The sequence below is a fragment of the Argopecten irradians genome, chromosome 13, assembly GCF_041381155.1.
Source record: "Argopecten irradians isolate NY chromosome 13, Ai_NY, whole genome shotgun sequence".
Taxonomy (NCBI): domain Eukaryota; kingdom Metazoa; phylum Mollusca; class Bivalvia; order Pectinida; family Pectinidae; genus Argopecten; species Argopecten irradians.
The window spans coordinates 855,774-874,408 of NC_091146.1; the positions used below are offsets into that span (position 1 = coordinate 855,774).

General features: G+C 39.3%; 1 protein-coding gene across 1 annotated transcript in view; it reads left to right on the forward strand.

The window, feature by feature from the left end:
* The first annotated feature begins 4,288 nt into the window (after positions 1-4,288).
* LOC138306573 (CD82 antigen-like) overlaps positions 4,289-18,635 on the forward strand; it is a 105,928-nt gene continuing 91,581 nt past the window's right edge. The window contains exon 1 of the mRNA XM_069247013.1: positions 4,289-4,817. The gene's annotated coding sequence lies outside the window, so the exon portion shown is untranslated. The remainder of the gene's footprint in view (positions 4,818-18,635) is intronic.

Genomic DNA, 18,635 nt, shown 5'->3' on the forward strand with positions numbered 1-18,635 from the left:
ACCGCCCTGTTCTGTGTTCTAACTGAAGTAAAGGACATATAAGGTACATCTATACCGCCCTGTTCTGTGTTCTAACTGAAGTAAAGGACATATAAGGTACATCTATACCGCCCTGTTCTGTGTTCAAACTGAAGTAAAGGACATATAAGTGGTACATCTATACCGCCCTGTTCTGTGTTCAAACTGAAGTAAAGGACATATAAGGGTACATCTATACCGCCCATGTTCTGTGTTCTAACATGAAGTAAAGGACATATAAGGTACATCTATACCGCCCTGTTCTGTGTTCTAACTGAAGTAAAGGACATATAAGGTACATCTATACCGCCCTGTTCTGTGTTCTAACTGAAGTAAAGGACATATAAGGTACATCTATACCGCCCTTGTTCTGTGTTCTAACGTGAGTAAAGGACATTAGAGGTACATCTATACCGCCCTGTTCTGTGTTCTAACTGAAGTAAAGTGACATATAGGGGTACATCTATACCGCCCTGTTCTGTGTTCTAACTGAAGTAAAGGACGTGAGTATAAGGTACATCTATACCGCCCTGTTCTGAGTTCTAACTGGGGTACATGATGGTACGTGAGTTTTAGGGTACATGATGATGGTACGTGATAGGGTATACATAGCGGGTACATGAATGATATGGTACATGAGTTTAGGGGTACATGATGACGGTACGTGAGTTTAGAGGTACATGATGACGGTACGTGAGTTTAGGGGTACATGATGATGGTACGTGAGTTTAGGGGTACATGATGATGGTACGTGAGTTTAGGGGTACATGATGAAGGTACGTGAGTTTAGGGGTACATGATGATGGTACGTGAGTTTAGGGGTACATGATGATGGTACGTGAGTTTAGGGGGTACATGATGATGGTACGTGAGTTTTAGGGGTACATGATGATGGTACGTGAGTTTAGGGGTACATGATGATGGTACGATGAGTTTTAGGGGTACATGAGTTGATGGTACGTGAGTTTTAGGGGTACATGATGATGGTACGTGAGTTTAGGGGTACATGATGATGGTACGTGAGTTTAGGGGTACATGATGATGGTAAGTGTGAGTTTAGGGGTACATGATGACGTGGTAGGTACGTGAGTTTAGGGGTACATGATGATGGTACGTGAGTTTAGGGGTACATGATGATGGTACATTGAGTTTAGGGGTACATGATGATGGTACGTGAGTTTAGGGGGTACATGATGATGGTACGTGAGTTTAGGGGTACATGATGAATGGTACGTGAGTTTAGGGGTACATGATGATGGTACGTGAGTTTAGGGGTACATGATGACGGTACGTGAGTTTAGGGGTACATGATGATGGTACGTGAGTTTAGGGGTACATGATGATGGTACGTGATTTTAGGGGTACATGATGATGGTACGTGAGTTTAGGGGTACATGATGACGGTACGTGATTTTAGGGGTACATGATGATGGTACGTGATTTTAGGGGTACATGATGATGGTACGTGAGTTTAGGGGTACATGATGATGGTACGTGAGTTTAGGGGTACATGATGATGGTACGTGAGTTTAGGGGTACATGATGATGGTACGTGAGTTTAGGGGTACATGATGATGGTACGTGAGTTTAGGGGTACATGATGATGGTACGTGAGTTTAGGGGTACATGATGATGGTACGTGATTTTAGGGGTACATGATGATGGTACGTGAGTTTAGGGGTACATGATGATGGTACGTGAGATTTTAGGGGTACATGATGATGGTACGTGAGTTTAGGGGTACATGATGATGGTACGTGAGTTTTAGGGGTACATGATGATGGTACGTGAGTTTAGGGGTACATGATGATGGTACGTGAGTTTAGGGGTACATGATGATGGTACGTGAGTTTAGGGGTACATGATGATGGTACGTGAGTTTTAGGGTACATGATGACGGTACGTGAGTTTAGGGGTACATGATGATGGTACGTGAGTTTAGGGGTACATGATGATGGTACGTGAGTTTAGGGGTACATGATGATGGTACGTGAGTTTAGGGGTACATGATGATGGTACGTGAGTTTAGGGGTACATGATGATGGTACGTGAGTTTAGGGGTACATGATGATGGTACGTGAGTTTAGGGGTACATGATGATGGTACGTGAGTTTAGGGGTACATGATGATGGTACGTGAGTTTAGGGGTACATGATGATGGTACGTGAGTTTAGGGGTACATGATGATGGTACGTGAGTTTAGGGGTACATGATGATGGTACGTGAGTTTAGGGGTACATGATGATGGTACGTGAGTTTAGGGGTACATGATGATGGTACGTGAGTTTAGGGGTACATGATGATGGTACGTGAGTTTAGGGGTACATGATGATGGTACGTGAGTTTAGGGGTACATGATGATGGTACGTGAGTTTAGGGGTACATGATGATGGTACGTGAGTTTAGGGGTACATGATGATGGTACGTGAGTTTAGGGGTACATGATGATGGTACATGAGTTTAGGGGTACATGATGATGGTACGTGAGTTTAGGGGTACATGATGATGGTACGTGAGTTTAGGGGTACATGATGATGGTACGTGAGTTTAGGGGTACATGATGATGGTACATGAGTTTAGGGGTACATGATGATGGTACGTGAGTTTAGGGGTACATGATGATGGTACGTGAGTTTAGGGGTACATGATGATGGTACGTGAGTTTAGGGGTACATTGATGATGGTACGTGAGTTTAGGGGTACATGATGATGGTACGTGAGTTTAGGGGTACATGATGATGGTACGTGAGTTTAGGGGTACATGATGATGGTACGTGAGTTTAGGGGTACATGATGATGGTACGTGATTTTAGGGGTACATGATGATGGTACGTGAGTTTAGGGGTACATGATGATGGTACGTGAGTTTAGGGGTACATGATGATGGTACGTGAGTTTAGGGGTACATGATGATGGTACGTGAGTTTAGGGGTACATGATGATGGTACGTGAGTTTTAGGGGTACATGATGATGGTACGTGAGTTTAGGGGTACATGATGATGGTACGTGAGTTTAGGGGTACATGATGATGGTACGTGAGTTTAGGGGTACATGATGATGGTACGTGAGTTTAGGGGTACATGATGATGGTACGTGAGTTTAGGGGTACATGATGATGGTACGTGAGTTTAGGGGTACATGATGATGGTACGTGAGTTTAGGGGTACATGATGATGGTACGTGAGTTTAGGGGTACATGATGATGGTACATGAGTTTAGGGGTACATGATGATGGTACGTGAGTTTAGGGGTACATGATGATGGTACGTGAGTTTAGGGGTACATGATGATGGTACGTGAGTTTAGGGGTACATGATGATGGTACGTGAGTTTAGGGGTACATGATGATGGTACGTGAGTTTTAGGGGTACATGATGATGGTACGTGAGTTTTAGGGGTACATGATGATGGTACGTGAGTTTAGGGGTACATGATGATGGTACGTGAGTTTAGGGGTACATGATGATGGTACGTGAGTTTAGGGGTACATGATGATGGTACGTGAGTTTAGGGGTACATGATGATGGTACGTGAGTTTAGGGGTACATGATGATGGTACGTGATTTTAGGGGTACATGATGATGGTACGTGAGTTTAGGGGTACATGATGATGGTACGTGAGTTTAGGGGTACATGAGTTTAGGGGTACATGATGATGGTACGTGAGTTTAGGGGTACATGATGATGGTACGTGAGTTTAGGGGTACATGATGACGGTACGTGAGTTTAGGGGTACATGATGATGGTACGTGAGTTTAGGGGTACATGATGATGGTACGTGAGTTTAGGGGTACATGATGATGGTACGTGAATTTAGGGGTACATGATGATGGTACGTGATGAGTTTAGGGGTACATGATGATGGTACGTGAGTTTAGGGGTACATGATGATGGTACGTGAGTTTAGGGGTACATGATGACGGTACGTGAGTTTAGGGGTACATGATGATGGTACGTGAGTTTAGGGGTACATGATGATGGTACGTGAGTTTAGGGGTACATGATGATGGTACGTGAGTTTAGGGGTACATGATGATGGTACGTGAGTTTAGGGGTACATGATGATGGTACGTGAGTTTAGGGGTACATGATGATGGTACGTGAGTTTAGGGGTACATGATGATGGTGCGTGTAGATAAACCCTTTGGTAATCAGTGTTATAGAAGCCTTATACTGCTAGATATATAAACACCTACTTCACATAGCCGTGCCTGCTATATACTAGTGGACGCGGTGATATTCCCAATACGTCTCCATATCAATAGTGTCCCGTCCTGTAACGAAGTCAACAATGACTTTCTGATCAATTGATGGGGCGCTTCATTTGCATACAAGCGTAGCATGGCTTTATAGTGTTTAGTACACAGTGACGGACCCCTCTGTCCACACCTAAGTCTTCAGTCACTCCGAGCTTACTACACAGTGACGGGCCCCTCTGTCCACACCTAAGCCTTCAGCCACTCCGAGCTCCGTCAGATGTAAGTATCCACTGCTGAATCACACGTCACGCATCACTTGTTCAAGACAACGCAATAGGTATCTCATGCATACTACATCGACTTTACTTGTGCGGAGTACATCAGAGCGCGTGTGATTTTCCGGGATTAGAGTACTATTGTGCGTGTGTGAGTGTTCCCGGATTATAGTAACGTGGGGCGCGTGCGATTGTTCGAGGATCGGAGTATATAGTACTGTGGTGCGCGTGTGTGTGTTCTGGGATTTACCTTTTCAGTGACAGATTGAAGTCAGTTTGTGTGTGATTGGAGAGTACGTGTTAATGGGCTGACGGAACACACAAGTAAGTAGTCTGCTGTTAAAGGCTAATAATGTCGATGTGTTCCGTCACGTTTATAGAAAAATGTGTTTTTAAAGTAAATAACACCCAGGACCACACGATACGTTCATCATTGACGTAATGTTTAAACAAAAACCGAAACAGTTATTTTTTTCTGTAGGGTTTATAAGATGCTTTAAACATATCCTTTGATCTAAAAACTATTTTGCTTTTTATCGAAACTACTTTTCAAGCCTCAATTCCCTTCAATCTGTAATTATTGATTGAAACTGATACTTTGTTTCTTTGTTAATTGTAACTTACAACAACATTTCGTTTCTAAAGATATATTCACATCCCGTTGGATTTCTCTTAAATATGTCCAACAAAAAAACTAATGTTGTTTTATAAACTATCCATTTGGCGTTTGACACAGTCTCGGTTTCCGATGACATCATGTATGTATTTAGACAAAGAAAACATTCTCTAATCTTGCTAGAATATGGAAAGGAAACATAATTAAGTGATTAAATGGACCTAACCTAAGTATATATTAATATTTAATTGTGGATTCATTTGAACCTTTAGAATACACCTAACCTTTAGAATACACTAACATCTACTGGCTGGGTGGGTTTGAACCTTTAGAATACACTGACATCTACTGGCTGGGTGGGTTTGAACCTTTAGAATACACTAACATCTACTGGCTGGGTGGGTTTGAACCTTTAGAATACACTGACATCTACTGGCTGGGTGGGTTTGAACCTTTAGAATACACTGACATCTACTGGCTGGGTGGGTTTGAACCTTTAGAATACACTGACATCTACTGGCTGGGTGGGTTTGAACCTTTAGAATACACTGACATCTACTGGCTGGGTGGGTTTGAACCTTTAGAATACACTGACATCTACTGGCTGGGTGGGTTTGAACCTTTAGAATACACTGACATCTACTGGCTGGGTGGGTTTGAACCTTTAGAATACACTGACATCTACTGGCTGGGTGGGTTTGAACCTTTAGAATACACTGACATCTACTGGCTGGGTGGGTTTGAACCTTTAGAATACACTGACATCTACTGGCTGGGTGGGTTTGAACCTTTAGAATACACTGACATCTACTGGCTGGGTGGGTTTGAACCTTTAGAATACACTGACATCTACTGGCTGGGTGGGTTTGAACCTTTAGAATACACTGACATCTACTGGCTGGGTGGGTTTGAACCTTTAGAATACACTGACATCTACTGGCTGGGTGGGTTTGAACCTTTAGAATACACTGACATCTACTGGCTGGGTGGGTTTGAACCTTTAGAATACACTGACATCTACTGGCTGGGTGGGTTTGAACCTTTAGAATACACTAACATCTACTGTCTGGGTGGGTTTGAACCTTTAGAATACACTGACATCTACTGGCTGGGTGGGTTTGAACCTTTAGAATACACTGACATCTACTGGCTGGGTGGGTTTTGAACCTTTAGAATACACTGACATCTACTGGCTGGGTGGGTTTGAACCTTTAGAATACACTGACATCTACTGGCTGGGTGGGTTTGAACCTTTAGAATACACTGACATCTACTGGCTGGGTGGGTTTGAACCTTTAGAATACACTGACATCTACTGTCTGGGTGGGTTTGAACCTTTAGAATACACTGACATCTACTGGCTGGGTGGGTTTGAACCTTTAGAATACACTGACATCTACTGGCTGGGTGGGTTTGAACCTTTAGAATACACTGACATCTACTGGCTGGGTGGGTTTGAACCTTTAGAATACACTGACATCTACTGGCTGGGTGGGTTTGAACCTTTAGAATACACTGACATCTACTGGCTGGGTGGGAACTTTTGAATACACTGACATCTAATGGTGGGTGGGTTTGAACCTTTAGAATACAATGACATCTACTGGCTGGGTGGGTTTGAACCTTTAGAATACACTGACATCTACTGCTGGGTGGGTTTGAACCTTTAGAATACACTGACATCTACTGGCTGGGTGGGTTTGAACCTTTAGAATACACTGACATCTACTGGCTGGGTGGGTTTGAACCTTTAGAATACAATGACATCTACTGGCTGGGTGGGTTTGAACCTTTAGAATACACTGACATCTACTGGCTGGGTGGGTTTTGAACCTTTAGAATACACTGACATCTACTGGCTGGGTGGGTTTGAACCTTTAGAATACACTGACATCTACTGGCTGGGTGGGTTTGAACCTTTAGAATACAATGACATCTACTGGCTGGGTGGGTTTGAACCTTTAGAATACACTGACATCTACTGGCTGGGTGGGTTTGAACCTTTAGAATACACTGACATCTACTGGCTGGGTGGGTTTGAACCTTTAGAATACACTGACATCTACTGGCTGGGTGGGTTTGAACCTTTAGAATACACTGACATCTACTGGCTGGGTGGGTTTGAACCTTTAGAATACACTAACATCTACTGGCTGGGTGGGTTTGAACCTTTAGAATACACTACTGACATCTACTGGCTGGGTGGGTTTGAACCTTTAGAATACAACGACATCTACTGGCTGGGTGGGTTTGAAACCTTTAGAATACACTAACATCTACTGGCTGGGTGGGTTTGAACCTTTAGAATACACTGACATCTACTGGCTGGGTGGGTTTGAACCTTTAGAATACACTAACATCTACTGGCTGGGTGGGTTTGAACCTTTAGAATACACTAACATCTACTGGCTGGGTGGGTTTGAACCTTTAGAATACACTGACATCTACTGGCTGGGGGGTTTGAACCTTTAGAATACACTACATACATCTACTGGCTGGGTGGGTTTGAACCTTTAGAATACACTGACATCTACTGGCTGGGTGGGTTTGAACCTTTAGAATACACTGACATCTACTGGCTGGGTGGGTTTGAACCTTTAGAATACACTGACATCTACTGGCTGGGTGGGTTTGAACCTTTAGAATACACTAACATCTACTGGCTGGGTGGGTTTGAACCTTTAGAATACACTGACATCTACTGGCTGGGTGGGTTTGAACCTTTAGAATACACTAACATCTACTGGCTGGGTGGGTTTGAACCTTTAGAATACACTAACATCTACTGGCTGGGTGGGTTTGAACCTTTAGAATACACTGACATCTACTGGCTGGGTGGGTTTGAACCTTTAGAATACACTGACATCTACTGGCTGGGTGGGTTTGAACCTTTAGAATACACTGACATCTACTGGCTGGGTGGGTTTGAACCTTTAGAATACACTGACATCTACTGGCTGGGTGGGTTTGGTTTGAATACAACTAACATCTACTGGTGGTTGAACCTTTAGAATACACTAACATCTACTGGCTGGGGTGGGTTTGAACCTTTAGAATACACTGACATCTACTGGCTGGGTGGGTTTGAACCTTTAGAATACACTGACATCTACTGGCTGGGTGGGTTTGAACCTTTAGAATACACTAACATCTACTGGCTGGGTGGGTTTGAACCTTTAGAATACACTAACATCTACTGGCTGGGTGGGGTTTGAACCTTTAGAATACACTGACATCTACTGGCTGGGTGGGTTTGAACCTTTAGAATACACTGACATCTACTGGCTGGGTGGGTTTGAACCTTTAGAATACACTGACATCTACTGTCTGGGTGGGTTTGAACCTTTAGAATACACTAACATCTACTGGCTGGGTGGGTTTGAACCTTTAGAATACACTGACATCTACTGGCTGGGTGGGTTTGAACCTTTAGAATACACTGACATCTACTGGCTGGGTGGGTTTGAACCTTTAGAATACACTAACATCTACTGGCTGGGTGGGTTTGAACCTTTAGAATACACTAACATCTACTGTCTGGGTGGGTTTGAACCTTTAGAATACACTGACATCTACTGGCTGGGGTGGGTTTGAACCTTTAGAATACACTGACATCTACTGGCTGGGTGGGTTTGAACCTTTAGAATACACTAACATCTACTGGCTGGGTGGGTTTGAACCTTTAGAATACACTGACATCTACTGGCTGGGTGGGTTTGAACCTTTAGGAATACACTGACATCTACTGGCTGGGTGGGTTTGAACCTTTTATAATACACTGACATCTACTGGCTGGGTGGGTTTGAACCTTTAGAATACACTGACATCTACTGGCTGGGTGGGTTTGAACCTTTAGAATACACTGACATCTACTGGCTGGGTGGGTTTGAACCTTTAGAATACACTGACATCTACTGGCTGGGTGGGTTTGAACCTTTAGAATACACTGACATCTACTGGTCTGGGTGGGTTTGAACCTTTAGAATACACTAACATCTACTGGCTGGGTGGGTTTGAACCTTTAGAATACACTGACATCTACTGGCTGGGTGGGTTTGAACCTTTAGAATTACACTGACATCTACTGGCTGGGTGGGTTTGAACCTTTAGAATACACTGACATCTACTGTCTGGGTGGGTTTGAACCTTTAGAATACACTAACATCTACTGGCTGGGTGGGTTTGAACCTTTAGAATACACTAACATCTACTGGATGCTGGTGGGTTTGAACCTTTAGAATACACTAACATCTACTGGCTGGGTGGTTTGAACCTTTAGAATACACTGACATCTACTGGCTGGGTGGGTTTGAACCTTTAGAATACACTGACATCTACTGGCTGGGTGGGTTTGAACCTTTAGAATACACTGACATCTACTGGCTGGGTGGGTTTGAACCTTTAGAATACACTGACATCTACTGGCTGGGTGGGTTTGAACCTTTAGAATACACTGACATCTACTGGCTGGGTGGGTTTGAACCTTTAGAATACACTGACATCTACTGGCTGGGTGGGTTTGAACCTTTAGAATACACTGACATCTACTGGCTGGGTGGGTTTGAACCTTTAGAATACACTGACATCTACTGTGCTGGGTGGGTTTGAACCTTTAGAATACACTGACATCTACTGGCTGGGTGGGTTTGAACCTTTAGAAATACACTGACATCTACTGGCTGGGTGGGTTTGAACCTTTAGAATACACTAACATCTACTGGCTGGGTGGGTTTGAACCTTTAGAATACACTGACATCTACTGGCTGGGTGGGTTTGAACCTTTAGAATACACTAACATCTACTGGCTGGGTGGGTTTGAACCTTTAGAATACACTGACATCTACTGGCTGGGTGGGTTTGAACCTTTAGAATACACTGACATCTACTGGCTGGGTGGGTTTGAACCTTTAGAATACACTGACATCTACTGTCTGGTGGGTTTGAACCTTTAGAATACACTGACATCTACTGGCTGGGTGGGTTTGAACCTTTAGAATACACTGACATCTACTGGCTGGGTGGGTTTGAACCTTAGAAATACACTGACATCTACTGGCTGGGTGGGTTTGAACCTTTAGAATACACTGACTATCTACTGGCTGGGTGGGTTTTTGAACCTTTAGATATACACTGACATCTACTGGCTGGGTGGGTTTGAACCTTTAGAATACACTGACATCTACTGGCTGGGTGGGTTTGAACCTTTAGAATACACTGACATCTACTGGCTGGGTGGGTTTGAACCTTTAGAATACACTGACATCTACTGGCTGGGTGGGTTTGAACCTTTAGAATACACTGACATCTACTGGCTGGGTGGGTTTGAACCTTTAGAATACACTGACATCTACTGGCTGGGTGGGTTTGAACCTTTAGAATACACTGACATCTACTGGCTGGGTGGGTTTGAACCTTTAGAATACACTGACATCTACTGGCTGGGTGGGTTTGAACCTTTAGAATACACTGACATCTACTGACCTGGGTGAATCTTTAGGGTGACCTTTAAGAACCTTTAGAATCTACTGGCTGGGTGATTTGAACCTTTAGAATACACTCAACATCTACTGGCTGGGTGGGTTTGAACCTTTAGAATACACTGACATCTACTGTCTGGTGGGTTTTGAACCTTTACATGACATCTAACTTTAGAAAACACTGACATCTACTGGCTGGGTGGGATTTGAACCTTTAGAATACACTGACATCTACTGGCTGGGTGGGTTTGAACCTTTAGAATACACTGACAATCTACTGGCTGGGTGGGGTATTGAAACCTTTAGAATACACTGACATAAATATGGGCTGGGTGGGTCTGAAACCTTTATAGAATAACACATGACTTCTATTTAGGTCTGGGGTGGGTTTATCACCTTTAGTAATATATTGGGGCGGTCTGTCTTGAATAATCTACTGGGCATGTGGTTGAAGAGTTAAATATTGGAACCTCGGTCTTTAAATCCATGAGACATCTACATGCTGGAGTGGGTTCTGAACTGATTTAATGTCCATGACATCTACTGTATTGGGTGGGTTTAACCTGTATAAATACACTGACATCTACGGCTGGCTGGGTGGGTTGACATCTTGTTACTTTAGTTTTACATCTGATAATACCTGATATATTGGCTGTCTGTCTATAAACCCATAGAGTACATGATATCTTGGCGGTCTGTCTATAAATACCATGAGTATCTATATATTGGCGGTCTGTCTATAATTAACATGAGTACACGGCATGTGAGATATATTGAACCTCTGAATCTATACACTGACTTCCTGGGTGGTTTGAACCTTTTAGAATACACTATATATACTGGCGGGGTGTCTATAATTCCATGAATACAACCATATTTGCGGTCTGTCTGAACCTTTAAATTCCCATGAGTAGATATATTGGCGGTCTGTCTATAAATTTCATGAGTAAATATATTGGCGGTCTGTCTATAATTCCATGAGTATATATATTTGACGGTCTGTCTATAATTGCAGTAAAAAATATTGTCTGATTCCATGAGTATTATATTGGCGGTTCTGTCTATAATTCCATGAGTAAATATATTGGCGGTCTTTTCTATATGTTCCATGAGTATATGAGTAGATATATTGGTCTGTCTATAATTCCATGAGTATAATATATTGGCGGTCTGTCTATAATTCCATGAGTAAATATATTGGCGGTCTGTCTATAATTCCATGAGTAAATATATTGGCGGTCTGTCTATAATTCCATGAGTAAATATATTGGCGGTCTGTCTATAATTCCATGAGTATATATATTGGCGGTCTGTCTATAATTCCATGAGTAGATATATTGGCGGTCTGTCTATAATTCCATGAGTAATATATGCGGCGGTCCTGTCTATGAAATTCCCATGAATATTTTAATCTTTGCGGGTCTGTCTATAATTCCCATGAGTATATATATTGACGGTCTGTCTATAATTCCATAGAGGTAATATACGTATTGATCGGTCTGTCTAATAATTCCATGAGTAGATATATTGGCGGTCTGTCTATAATTCCATGAGTAGGAATATATAATTGGCAGTGTCTGTCTATAATTCCAGATGAGTATAATATATATTGGCGGTCTGTCTATAATATAATAAATTCCATGAGTATATATATATTGGCGGTCTGTCTATAATTCCATGAGTATAATATATTGGCGGTCTGTCTATAATTCCATGAGTAGTCTATAACTGTTGGCGGTCTGTCTATAATTCCATGAGTAGATATATTGGCGGTCTGTCTATAATTCCATGAGTAGATATATTGGCGGTCTGTCTATAATTCCATGAGTAGATATACTGGCGGTCTGTCTATAATTCCATGAGTAGATATACTGGCGGTCTGTCTATAATTCCATGAGTAGATATATTGGCGGTCTGTCTATAATTCCATGAGTAGATATATTGGCGGTCTGTCTATAATTCCATGAGTAGATATATTGGCGGTCTGTCTATAATTCCATGAGTAGATATACTGGCGGTCTGTCTATAATTCCATGAGTAGATATATTGGCGGTCTGTCTATAATTCCATGAGTAGATATATTGACGGTCTGTCTATAATTACATGAGTATTTATATTGGCGGTCTGTCTATAATTCCATGAGTAGATATACTGGCGGTCTGTCTATAATTCCATGAGTAGATATATTGGCGGTCTGTCTATAATTCCATGAGTAGATATATTGACGGTCTGACCTATAATTCCATGAGTAAATATATTGACGGTCAGTCCTGTCTATATTATATTGACGGTCTGTAGATATATTCCATGAGTATAATATATTGGCGGTCTGTCTATAATTCCATAGATGTGCGGTAGATATAATTCCATGAGTAGATATATTGTGGCGGTCTGTCCTATAATTCCATGAGTAGATATATTGGCGGTCTGTCTATAATTCCATGAGTATATATATTGGCGGTCGTGACGGTCTGTCTATAATTCCATGAGTAGATATATACTGGCGGTCTGTCTATAATGCCATGAGTGGATATATTGGCGGTCCCTGTCTATAATTCCATGAGTATATATATATTGACGGTCTGTCTATAATTCCATGAGTAGATATATCTGGCGGTCTGTCTATAATTCCCATGAGTAGATATATTGGCGGTCTGTCTATAATTCCATGAGTAGATATATTGGCGGTCTGTCTATAATTCCATGAGTAGATATATTGGCGGTCTGTCTATAATTCCATGAGTAGATATATTGGCGGTCTGTCTATAATTCCATGAGTAGATATATTGGCGGTCTGTCTATAATTCCATGAGTAGATATATTGGCGGTCTGTCTATAATTCCATGAGTAGATATATTGGCGGTCTGTCTATAATTCCATGAGTAATATATATGTCTATAAATTCCATGAGTATATATACTTTGGCGGTCTGTCTATAATTCCATGAGTATATAGTCTATAATTCCATGATATATACTGGCCGTCTGTCTATAATTCCTATATTGGCGGTCTTCCATCAGTAGATATATATATTGCGGTCTGTCTAATATAATTCATGAGTAATGTCATGTAGTATTGGCGGTCTGATATAGATATACTGGCGGTCTGACTATAATTCCAGGGTCTTATAATTCATGAGTAGATATATTGGCGGTCCTGTCTATAATTTTTCCATGAGTAGATATATTGGCGGTCACCTGTCTATAATTCCGTGAGATAGATAATATTGACGTTTGCCCTGAAAATTCATATATCATTGGCGGTCTGTCTATAATTTCCATGAGTATGGATATATTGGGCGTCTGTCTATAATTCCATGATACACAGATATATTGGCTGGTCTGACTATAATTCCCTGAGTATTGGCATCTGTTATCAAAATCTCATGGGCGGTAAACCTGTCTATAACTCCATATGAGTAGTTATACATGGCGGTCTGTCTATAATTCCATGAGTACACAAGATAGATTGGCGGTCTGTCTATAATTTAACCCACCTCTGAGTAGATAAACTGGCGGTCTGTCCTATTAATTCTCATGATACACAAGTATAAAATTGAGCCATGTAAACCTATCATTCCACAAGTATTAAATATTTATATATTGGCCGGTCCTGTCTCATGGTACACAAATGTAAATATCACCATTAACCTCTGTCATGATAACACAAGTAAATATATAGTTCCCATTAACCTCGGTCATGATTACACAAGTATAATTCTACCCATTAACCTCTCATGTACACAAGTATAATTCCACCATCTAATGATACATTGGCGGTCTACACAAGTATAAAATTCAACCATTATTGGCCTTTCAATGATACACATATATAATTCGGACAATTAACCTCTCATGGATACACAAGTATAATTTGAAAACCAATAAACCTGTCATGATACAACAAGTATAATTCAAACCATTAACCTCTTTTCCATGATACACAAGTATAATTCTACAATTAACCTCTCATGATACACAAGTATAATTCTACCATTAACCTCTCATGATACACAAGTATAATTCTACCATTAACCTCTCATGATACACAAGTATAATTAGACCATTAACCTCTCATGATACACAAGTATAATTCTACCATTAACCTCTCATGATACACAAGTATAATTCTACCATTAACCTCTCATGATACACAAGTATAAATAGACCATTAACCTCTCATGTACACAAGTATACATCCTAACCATTAACCGTCATGATACACACGTATAAATAGACCATTAACCTCTCATGATACACTAGAATTCTAACTAATCTCTCATGATACACAATATAAATTCTACCATTAACCTCTCCATGATACACAAGTATAATTCTACCATTAACCTCTCATGATACACAAGTATAAATAGACCATTAACCTCTCATGATACACAAGTATAATTCTACCATTAACCTCTCATGATACACAAGTATAATTCTACCATTAACCTCTCATGATACACAAGTATAATTCTAACCATTAACCTCGGTCATGATACACAAGTATAATTCTACCATAAACCTCTCATTGATACACAAGTATTGAAATTCTACCATGTAACCTCTCATGATACACAATTATAATTAAACCGTTTAACCTCTCATGATACACAAGTATACATTCTACCATATAAAAAGTCTCATGGATACACAAGTATAATTCTACCGGAACTCTCATGTTACACAAGTATAATTCTACCATTAACCTCTCATGATACACAAGTATAATTCTACCATTAACCTCTCATGATACACAAGTATAAATTCTACCATTAACCTCTCATGATACACAAGTATAATTCTACCATTAACCTCTCATGGATACACAAGTATAATTCTACCATTAACCTCTCATGTACACAATTCTATAAATTCTAAAAATTCTACAATTAACCTCTCATGGTTACACAAGTATAATTCTACCATTAACCTCTCATGATATAAATTCTACCATTTAACCTCTCATGGTACACAAGTATAATTCTACCATTAACCTCTCATGATACACAAGTATAAATTCTACCAATAACCTCTCATGATACACAAGTATAATTCTACCATTAACCTCTCATGATACACAAGTATAATTCTACCATTAACCTCTCATGATACACAAGTATAATTCTACCATTAACCTCTCATGATACACAAGTATAATTCTACCATTAACCTCTCATGATACACAAGTATAAATTCTACCATTAACCTCTCATGATACACAAGTATAATTCTACCATTAACCTCTCATGATACACAAGTATAATTCTACCATTAACCTCTCATGATACACAAGTATAAATTCTACCATTAACCTCTCATGATACACAAGTATAAATTCTACCATTAACCTCTCATGATACACAAGTATATATCCATTGATAGCACCATTAAATTCTACAATTCTCTCATGATACACAAGTATAATCTCTACCATTAACCTCTCATGATACACAAGTATAAATTCTACCATTAACCTCTCATGATACTACACAAGTATAATTCTACCATTAAACCTCTCATGAATACACAAGTATAATTCTACCATTAACCCTCTCTATAGATTCTAAAACACAAGTATATAAAATTCTAACCACTCATGAATAACCTCTCATAACCTCTCATGATACACAAGTATAAATTTACCTACTCATACACAAGTATAACCTCTCTCTCATGATACACAAGTATAAATACTACCATTAACCTCTCATGATACACAAGTATAATTCTACCATTAACCTCTCATGGTACACAAGTATAATTCTACCATTAACCTCTCATGATACACAAGTATAAATTCTAACCCATTATACCTCTCATGATACACAAGTATAATTCTACCATTAACCTCTCATGATACACACAAGTATAATTCTAACCTATTAACCTCTCATGATACACATTAACCTCTCATGGGTACACAAGTATAATTAACCATTTACCTCTCATGATACACAAGTATATTCTACCTAACCTTCATGATACACAAGTATAATTTTACCATTAACCTCTCATGATACACAAGTAAAAATAGACCATAATCATCTACACAAGTATAAACATTAACCTCTCATGGTACACAAGTATTATTTCTACCATTAACCTCTCATGATACACAAGTATAGAATTCATGATACACAAGTATTAACCATTCTCATGTATACACCAAGTATGATAATTAAAAACCATTAACCTCTCATGATACACAAGTATAATAAATTCTACACATTTACCTCTCATTAACCTCTCAACACAAGTATAATTCTACCACATTAATTCTCATTACACCTCTCATGACATACACAAGATACACATGTATAATTCTACCATTAACCTCTCAAGATACACAAGTATAATTTTCTACCACAAGATAACAAGTATAATTCCTACCATTGATATAATTCTACCATTAACCTCTCATTAAAATTCTTACCACAAGTATAATTCTACCATTAACCTCTCATGATACACAAGTATAACAAAGTATAATTCTACCATTAACCTCTCAGATACACAAGTATAAATTCTAACCATTAACCTCTCATGATACACAAGTATAATTCTACCATTAATACCATGATACACAAGTATAAATATTACCATTAACCAGCTTCATGATACACAAGTAAAATTCTAATTAACCTACGTCATCGATACCTATAATTCTATCATGATAACACAAGTATAAATTCTACCATTAACCTCCTCAAGTATAAAATCAATTTAACCACTCATGATACACAATTATAATTCTACCATTAAACCATTAACCTCTCATGGATACACAAGTATAATTCTACCATTAACCTCTCATGATACACAAGTATAATTCTACCATTAACCTCTCATGATACACAAGTATAAATTCTACCATTAACCTCTCATGATACACAAGTATAATTCTACCATTAACCTCTCATGATACACAAGTATAAATAGACCATTAACCTCTCATGATACACAAGTATAAATTCTACAATTAACCTCTCATGATACACAAGTATAAATTCTACCATTAACCTCTCATGATACACAAGTATAATTCTACCATTAACCTCTCATGATACACAAGTATAAATTCTACCATTAACCTCTCATGATACACAAGTATAATTCTACCATTAACCTCTCATGATACACAAGTATAATTCTACCATTAACCTCTCATGATACACAAGTATAATTCTACCATTAACCTCTCATGATACACAAGTATAATTCTACCATTAACCTCTCATGATACACAAGTATAATTCTACCATTAACCTCTCATGATACACAAGTATAATTCTACCATTAACCTCTCATGATACACAAGTATAAATAGACCATTAACCTCTCATGATACACAAGTATAATTCTACCATTAACCTCTCATGATACACAAGTATAATTCTACCATTAACCTCTCATGATACACAAGTATAAATCTACCATTAACCTCTCATGATACACAAGTATAATTCTACCATTAACCTCTCATGATACACAAGTATAAATAGACCATTAACCTCTCATACACAAGAAACCTCGACCATGTAACTCTCATGATATACACAAGTATAATTCGACCATTCTCTCATGATACACAAGTATAAATTCTACCATTAACCTCTCATGATACACAAGTATAAATAGACCATTAACCTCTCATGATACACAAGTATAATTCTACCATTAACCTCTCATGATACACAAGTATAATTCTACCATTAACCTCTCATGATACACAAGTATAATTCTACCATTAACCTCTCATGATACACAAGTATAAATCTACCATTAACCTCTCATGATACACAAATAATTCTACCATCAAACCTCTCTAAATTATACCAAGTATAAAATTCTACCATTAACCTCACATGAGTACACAAGTATAATTCTACCATTAACCTCTCATGATACACAAGTATAATTCTACCATTAACCTCTCATGATACACAAGTATAAATTCTACCATTAACCTCTCATGGTACACAAGTATAATTCTACCATTAAACTTCTCATGATACACAAGTATAATTAAATTCTACCAGTAACTTCT